Raw genomic sequence first — 9,584 nt, forward strand, 5'->3', positions numbered from 1 at the left:
CCGCTCTTTGATGACCAAAAGTCTGATGCGAACGACCCGCCACAGGCGACCACTGGCAACGGACACATCTCCTTACTGGCGTCGTTGCCCCCACAGGTCGACGTTGAAGAGAGCCTATCCGCTGAACCGAAAACTACGTCTCCTCTCCACGTGGATGATGTGTACAGCCGATGCCCTACCACAGTATCAGTCTCCTGGGCAGACGACTTGGAGATCGAAGGGACTGGGGTGGACGGTGCTGATGATAGGGCGCCCCCATCGGTTGCGCCCGCGCCCGCAAACTCTCCACAATAGCAACCTCTTCAGCGGACCGGCAAGATCGACGAACTTTCGCTCCTGAAGAAGAAGCCCCACCTGTGCCTGTAGGACTTCAACACCACCATTATCGTGTCGCAACGATTAACCTCGCGACCATTCGTGCGCCCCACAAACTAGCACTGCTCCGCGATATGATTTATGATGCGGACATAGATATTGCGCTTTTTCAGGAAGTGCATGTCCCCGATTTTTCACCACCACAAGGCTTCACGGCGCATCTTTCTCCCGCTTCGGACACTGGTAGTGGTGTTGCCATCATCTTACGAGAAGCTGTTCCTGCCAAAGATGTCCTATACCTCCCATCGCCAAAGGTATGGCCCTTACTCTCTTTGGTGTACGCATCGTCAACATTTATGCGCCGTCGGGCTGCAGCTACCGTCGTGAACGCAATGCCTTCTTCGCGAATAAGTTACACCCCTTTTTATGGGACCACACGATGACTGGGTCATGGGTGGAGACTTCAACTGCACCCAGCGACCTCAGGATCAATTACCGCTTCACTCACCATGCGCAGCTCTGGAAACAGTCCTCAAGCGGCTACAATTTGTCGACACGTGGAGACATGTTCACGGTGATCCTTTGGGCTTTACGTACTACACTGCGCACTCTTCTAGCCGATTGGGTCGCATCTACATCTCGTGATCCCTAATTCAACACACTCGACAGGCTGAAATCTGGACTGTTGCTTTCTCAGATCATGAGGCTTACGTCTGTGATGTTGTTCTCACAAGACAGGCAGTATGGCACGGGCGTGGTTTATGGAAACTGAACACGGCACTTCTTAATTCACCTGACTGTCGACTTCTAATAGAAGACACTTGGATCATATGTAACAGACGCCGTCCCACGTATCCGTCTACAATATCCTGGTGGATCCAGTGTGCAATACCTGCTCTTCGAAAAACTTTGATCCGGTATGGCAAAGATGTTGTAGTCTGGAGGAAGAGCACTATGGACTTTTACTACAGGATCCTACGAGAATGCTCCACGATGCCAGCCTCCCCTGAGCGTCATACAAGGATGAACCATGCTAAGGCACAAAACTCCAATCTCATGCGGAGGCATTTGGAAGGAGCGATAGTACGATCTCGTACTGCTGATCGCATGCCTCATGAACATCCGTCGATGTACCATATCATTCAAGAACGCCACACTCGACGCCGAAAATTGATTCACGTCCTAACAGACCAAGAAGGGCGTCGCTACGTAACCCAGTCTGTAATAGGGAATATGCTTCACGCCCACTACAAGCAGCTCTACGCCGCAATTCCACATCCCCCAGAGTTGATCGAGGAAGTTTCACAACTCGACTTCGGTGGTATCCCAGGAGATGCGGCGATTGACTTGATGTCAGAGGTGACTGATGATGAAGTCCGCGATGCGATCCATCAATCGCTCCCCAGGACCGGACCGTCTTCCCCTCGAATTTTATCGCACCTTCTGTGATTTGTTAAGAGTCCACCTTCACCTACATCTGTCGGGAACTGATGTCTCCGGAAGTACCTGTGCCGGACGCTTTCATGGAAGAAATTATTAATCCTGTACTTAAACCGCATGGTGGCAACAATATCAGTGATTATCGGCCGATCACCCTCCTTAACAGTGATATGAAAATCTTCACTCGCCTTTTGGCGCACGACTTAAAAAACGTTGCCCGATATGTTGTGTCGCCAGACCAAGCATCTTTGGGCGGGGATAATAATATCCGCACGGCTTTATGCCGCTACCGGGATATGATCGCCGTTACCCAGGCACATTGCCTGTCTGGGGCACTTTAGTCAAGCTTTTGATATGGTTGACCATTCGTTCCTTACGGCCGTTCTCTACCATACGGGTTTCCCAATCGCCGTTATCACGGTAGCGATGCGCCTTCTGCGGGGTACCTCATCCAGGATTATGTACAATGGCAGACTCACTCCTCCGATAAAAACAGGTCGATCCGTACATCAAGATTGCCCTCTATCAGCGATCTTGTACGCCTTTTCCTTGGAATCCTTGCTATGTGGACTAAGACAACGTTTGGTAGGGTTGTCCACAGATCGCTACCGATTCTGTTGCACGGCCTATGCTGACGATGTAGTCATCTGTTTACGTAATGCCGACGAGATTCGAGCTGTTTTGACGTGGGTAGCAACTTATGGTGAGGCATCGGGTAGCTCTTTAAACGTACGTAAGTCACAAGTTATGTTCATTGGCACGGGAATTCCCGTGGAGTGAGTTACACCTCTCACCACCGTTGTTACTATTCGCTGTTTGGGAATAGATTTTTCAGCTGATCTCCGGCGTTCAGGCACCATCAACTGCCGACGCCTCCTTTTAATGATCAGAGCAGGTCTTATGGACCATCACCTTCGATCCCTAGATATTCTCCAACGAGCGCGATATGTCAATATATATATCGCATCCCGAGTTCCCCATGTAGCACAAGTTCTACCTTTCCCGCTTACTGTGGCACGTCGCATGTTGGCAGCGATGGCATCTTTCGTCAGCTCTGGGCTGTTGTTCAAAGTTAACTATGCCACCCTTACTCTTCCCCGTGAACGAGGTGGGATAGATCTGTTTCACGTGCCGGATAGAGCTCGCCTTCAATTTGTCAGCTTCCAGATGACGGTATGGACACGTTGCCCAACGAACCTCACTGGTCTCCTCCTGTCGGCATATTCGCCGGTCTCACTGTCAGCCCCAGTGATGATCTCGAATGTTCCTGCCCAGTTCCATTATACACGATACTTCTTTCTTGAACTCAGTTATCTACGCCTCACCTTACCAAGAGAACTTTTACTCAAGACAAAGGCAGTATACAATGTCCTCCAATTAGGTCGTCCACCTAACCCGATCGAACAAAAGTTCCTCCAGGTTGACTGGCGTCATGTATGGCGCGCGGTGCTCGCCTGTTACTTTGACACGAATGTTCAATCTGTCTGGTACCTAACTGTCAGTGGTAAGCAAATCAACCAATTTCGCCTTCATCGTATCCACCTCGTCCAATCACCTCTATGTTCCACGTGTGGAGTGCCAGACAATGATGAACATCGATTTGTTTGCGGACCGGCGGCGGAGGTTTGGCACTTGGTTCGTCGTATTGTGGGTTTTCTAACGCGGGACATTCCGGATAGGATTACTTCCCTTTCATTATTATTTCCGGAAAGTGACTATTTTCCTCGGACAAAGACCAACGCTGTGAATTGGATTCGCGGACATGCCATTCACTACCTATTTGGGCAAACTGTAGACTCTGTACTCGATTTTTGGACATACCTCAATGACCGTCATTATGTCGTTGTCCGTCAGCCAAAATCCAGACAATTTTTCTCAAACTTCCTTGGGAGTGCTTTCCACGACCCGCCTTGCAGCTGGAATGTGTTAAGCCAAGAGAGAAGAAGATTTCCTGTTTGAACCAATGAACATTTCTGAACAATTTAACGGAACACATCAATTTCGAGAAGACGTGACTCAACATATTACCAGCGGGGCGCAGAAGGCCTCTGATCAATTACACAACAAAAAAGAAAAGAAAAGAGAAAGAAAGGAAAAAAATAAAAGAATAAAAATAAAAACAATAAAAATAAAAATAAAATTCAGAAAAAGGAAGATTTTGTTTTGTTTGTAAGGATAGCCCTAACCTTGATTTCCCCTATTTCCCCTGGTATATAGGTAGCTTTCTGGAGTAGGTTTAGTCAGGAGCCAACGCCTGAAGTGGACCAGATTTTTTTGTTATAGGATGAAAAGTGGCGGTGGCACTTAGGGGTTTTCTTTGTAGTTCAAAAAAAAAAAAAGAAAAAAAAGAAAAATAAGAAAAACTAAAAAAGATGGTAGAGCACTTGCCCGTGAAAGGCAAAGGTCCCGAGTTCAAGTCTCGGTCGGGCACACAGTTTTAATCTGCCAGGAATTTTCAATTATTTCATTGTTTATTTGCAGAGAATTTTATTAGTTATTGGCAGGGCCATAGAACTGGGTGCTCACTAGACCGGGTAAATTTCAGAGGGATCGATTTTATTGTGAAAATTGCGTATTGCTTTTGCAGATTAAGTCATATGCTCATCAACACATTACACAGTAAATACGCATGGCAGAAAAGTTATGCATTGCATATTCACTGACAAAAACACGAATATCGCACTTTCCTAAAGAAAGTTACGGTTCCATACTAAATCTCTGAACTTCCTGAAGCGATATTGCGTATTCGACCTTACGAAGCCATTGAGGCTATCGATTTTCAGCTTCGAAATTACTAAACACTGACAGAATATCTTTCTGTATTAGCAAGTGACGCTACATTCCTTCTTAATATGATTACCTCTACGTACCTCGGAGTATCTACACCGGATTTACGGACGGAGGCAATGACTAAAGAGGCTTTAAAAACTTTGAGCCTATTGTGAGCCCGCCTCATATGCAGCACCAACATTGTTATAAATCTAATGCCACCTAATAAAATGGAATACTGCCGCCTACTAGTCGTGAATATTCTTAGCAACAGCCGCCTGTGGAACCGAAACGACGCACCGCCACAAGCAGCCTGGGCGGATGTACAACTGGACCATGCCTCTAGCACATGCCAAGCGCCGATAAGCAACACATTGCGCCACGAGCAAGGCTCTATAGAGCTCGCTAGCGACCCAGTGCAATCGCCTTTCAAAACTCTGCTATTATAAGCCGTTGTACACTATTTAACACGCAAGTGACGCTACATTCCTTCTTAATATGATTACCTCTACGTACCTCGGAGTATCTACACCGGATTTATGGACGGAGGCAATGACTAAAGAGGCTTTAAAAACTTTGAGCCTATTGTGAGCCCGCCTCATATGCAGCACCAACATTGTTATAAATCTTTGATAATTACTGTTGTATCCCACCACACTGGAGATACTCTTTGCATTTTTATGTCACTGGAAAACTTAAGTAACTACTGAAAACACTGACGATGAATTACATGTTGCAACACTACACCTGAACCCAATAGTGGAAAACCGATTGATATATTATTATTAGTACCACGATACACTTAACACTTGAACAAGAATTAGATATTCATGATCCAAATTACTTTGATTTATTAGATTAAAGGCAGGCACACCTTACACTGTACGCACCAAGTCAGTCCAATGCTACTTTGAGAAACAGCACTCCATATTACGTTTGTTACTGAGCTCCCATCATTCGTCGCACTGCTATGAAACTTCCGATCTACACACCGTCACTGAAGGACTGTCGACGCTGACTGCGAGAGACGTCGGTACATCACAGCCGTTTGTAATATTCGCAGGTAAGTCGAGTACGATAGTGGAGTTCGTAAGGGAGCGTATGAGAGAGCCAGTAACAGTTTAAACAGATACAAGAAAACTTTTTCTTTACTTGTAGGACCCAACAAGCAATGATAACACGATATGTAAATATGTCAATCAGTAACCACATAGGAGGCTGTCGTTTTTGAAATGTTTTCATAAGTCCGAGAGTTTGAGAAATAAAAGATAACTAGGAAATTGCATCAGAACTAATACTGGAAGAACTGATTTGTCCACTGCTGCTCTAGGTACTAATAATGATTATTATATACAGCACTGGGTTACTGAGCTCCACCATTATGTTTTTGCATTTATGTGTATTACATTTTATGGTTTTTTTATATAAAGAGTGGCGGTTTTCTCCTCCCTCTGAGCTTGGCAAGAGACTCACATGCATTTTGTGTCATGCGTATACTGATATTTAATTAAAGGAACCGCGTTAATGCACCTAGGTATTGCTCAATAGCAGCGAACATGTTTTGATGAAAGTATTCTACTGGCCATTAAAACTGCTACACCAAGAAGAAATGCAGATGATAAGCGGGTATTCATTGGATAAATATATTATACTAGAACTGACATATGATTATATTTTCACGCAATTTAGGTGCATAGATCCTGAGAAATCAGTACCCAGAACAACCACCTCTGGCCGTAATAACGGCCTTGATACGCCTGTGCATTGAGTCAGAGATGGGATGGCGTGTACTGGTACAACTGCCCATGCAGCTTCAACACGATACCACAGTTCAGCAAGAGTAGTGACTGGCGTATTGTGACAAGCCATTTGCTCGGAAACCATTGACCAGACGTTTTCAATTGGTGAGAGGTGTGGAGAATGTGCTGGCCAAGGCAGCAGTCAAACATTTCTGTATCCAGAGAGGCCCGCACAGGACCTGCAACATGAGGCCGTGCATTTTCCTGCTGAAATGTAGGATTTCGCAGGGATAGAATGAAGGATAGAACCACGGGTCGTAACACATCTGAAATGTAATATCCACTGTTCGAAGTGCCGTCAATGCGAGCAAGAGGTGACCCAGACGTGTAACCAGTGGCATCCCATACCATCACACCGGGTGATACGCCAGTATGGCGATGACGAATACACGCTTCCAATGTGCGTTCACCGCCATGTCGCCAAACACGGATGCGACCATCATGATGCTGTAAACAGAGCCTGGATTCATCTGAAAAAATGACGTTTGCCATTCGTGCACCCAGGTTCGCCGTTGAGTACACCATCGCAGGCGCTCCTGTCTGTGATGCAGAGTCAAGGGCAACCGCAGCCATGGTCTCCGAGCTGATAGTCCATGATGCTCCAAACGTCATCGAACTGTTCGTGCAGATGGTTGTGGTCTTGCAAACGTCCCCATCTGTTGACTCAGGGATCGAGACGTGGCTGCACGATCCGTTACAGCCATGTGTATAAGATGCCTGTCAACTAGACTGCTAGTGAAACGAGGCCGTTGGGATCCAGCACAGCGTTCCGTATTACCCTCCTGAACCCACCGATTCCATATTCTGCTAACAGTCATTGGATCTCGCCCAACGCGAGCAGCAATGTCGCGATACGATAAACCGCAATCGCGATAGGCTACAATCCGACCTTTATCAAAGCCGTAAACGTGATGGTACGCATATCTTCTTCTTACACAAGGCATCACAACAACGTTTCACCAGTCAACGCCGGTTAACTGCTGTTTGTGTATGAGAAATCGGTTGGAAACTTTCCCTATGTCAGAAAGTTATATGTATCGCCACCGACACCAACCTTGTGTGAAAGTTCTGAAAAGCTAATCATTTGCATATCACAGCATCTTCTTCCTGTCGGTTAAATTTCGCGTCTGTAGCACGTCATCTTCGTGGTGTAGCAATTTTAATGACCAGTAGTGTAGATAGAGTCTGCCAAATCTTTTTTGCTCATTTATAAATAACACTGTTACGGAAAAGCTTCCCTCTAACTTTAACGTCACTTGCACTGTTGTGACTGATTCAGTGATTTACTGTTTTCTCTTGTGGCGGATACGTTGTCAGGGTGTTGGATTTGAAATCTAACACGCACAACCTAAGCGAATTGCCATATTCCCCTTTAATTTCGGTTATGGCAACGATTCTATTTGAGCCGAGTTAGCGCGGGTTATTCCATAAGAGGTGGCAGTAGTTAACTGCGACAGGGCAAGTCTATCATGAGTGATTTCACTAACAGCGTTACTGCGCTAGAGGCGTATACGCAGTAGATCAGATTGTCGTAACATCATTGAGTCTCCATGACGCGTGATACTGAGGAAACGGTAAATTTTGGTGACACGGCGTTTGCTAGTTGACATGCGGGGGAGTGTTCGTTTGTTCCTACGCTGAACAGCGTGAACAGGAATGAATTTTGATAACGTGGTTCCTTACGCCAACTGATGGTGCACGCTGCGCGTATCCATTCTGCCGGTGAAAACCCGGCGCATACCCGTAACTGCGTGCAACTGCAGTAAGTTTTTGAGTTCCCTTCTGTATTTTTTACCCTATCGCCACGTTACCAACTCTGTTTTGTACTTCCTTCTTTTGTCGAGGACTCACCAGCCCAGAATAATGTGAAATGAGTCGCTCCAAGAGCTCCGAAACTGGATCTTTTCCATCCAACAACAACGAGGTACTGCTCCTCCCTTGCCGCAGTATTATGTAATTTCACCCTGGTCTGTCGTAAGGCACGGGTGACGTCTCGGTGCATCGACCAAGCAGACGACGGATGTTTTGAAAATTGAAACAAGTTGTTCATGCTCAGTCACTAAGTGTTTGGGCAACTACAGGGAGACAACCCTCCTTTCCTTGTGTCCCACACTAGGCCTCCGACGCACATGCTATGTCCCTGATGTACGGACGGAATGCACTAGGCGGTCTTCGGCCGCATACTGGCGCCTCTGTATTCATGCGCGATGTATTCGCACGATCTCAAATTCTTGCCTCTCAGGCTTCTCTACTATTTTACTGCTAAACATGTTTTCATTTTTATGCCTTCTATATGTTCGGACACTTATACGATAATGTGATGTGATGCATTTTGCCCCTTAGCTAATTTTGATACTGTGAATGATAAAGTACACCTGTGCGAGATCCTCTGCAAAACTGATATCAGTCTGAAGCGGGAGTGCCATATGAATTTGTTGTAATATAACATGTAGTGCCGTTCCGTTCGGTCGCACTTCAATATTATCTGTTGTCTTATTACCGAACACCTCCTCAATACCCAACCTTGTGCTTGGAGCTCTTCCTCCCGAGCTCGTCGTCGGGAGGAGGTAATTTTAACTGGACTCCGGACAGGGGACTGTCTTTTTAGCCATCGACGTCTTTTAAGTGGCGATCCTCCCCCGCTTTGTCCCCATTACTCTCAACTGTGGACGGCGAGCCACCTTTTACTTGGGTGCCCTTATTTTACTCCGCTACGCGCCCGTGTACAGCTGTCGCCTGATATATCTTCCACTTTAGCAGATGACACGCGCTCAGCCGATCGCGTCCTTGAGTTTATCAGTGTCAGTGAGATGACGTCGGTCATTTGAAGCTCTATTTGAGGAAAACAACCCCCGCCCCTTCCCCTCTTCTCTAGTGGTTTTCTAAGCTTTCATTCTGTTTTTTAGTTTCCCCACTTTTTGAGTTTCGCTCCCATTGCTACTGATTTCCAATTTGCCTTTTTTTCTTTTTTTACCTTTCCCTAGGCCACAGACCGGGCGCTAATGACCGTAGCAGTTTTGCGCCCTACAACCATAAAAAACGATACACTTTGTACGCACAACACTTCACCCTAACAAGTCGTTCCACTTCGTTCACGGAAAATAATTTGGCTTTCTTGCTATAATTCTACCTCTAACGCCATAGAAAAGTGAATTTCTGTCTCCTCACGATTACAACAACAGCAAAGACCACTACTAATTGATTCCCATGTTACACCTGTGATCCATTTCGGAGAACTACTTATATCAGCCTCCTGTCTCT

This window comes from Schistocerca piceifrons, chromosome 2, assembly GCF_021461385.2.
Source record: "Schistocerca piceifrons isolate TAMUIC-IGC-003096 chromosome 2, iqSchPice1.1, whole genome shotgun sequence".
Classification (NCBI taxonomy): Eukaryota; Metazoa; Arthropoda; class Insecta; order Orthoptera; family Acrididae; genus Schistocerca; species Schistocerca piceifrons.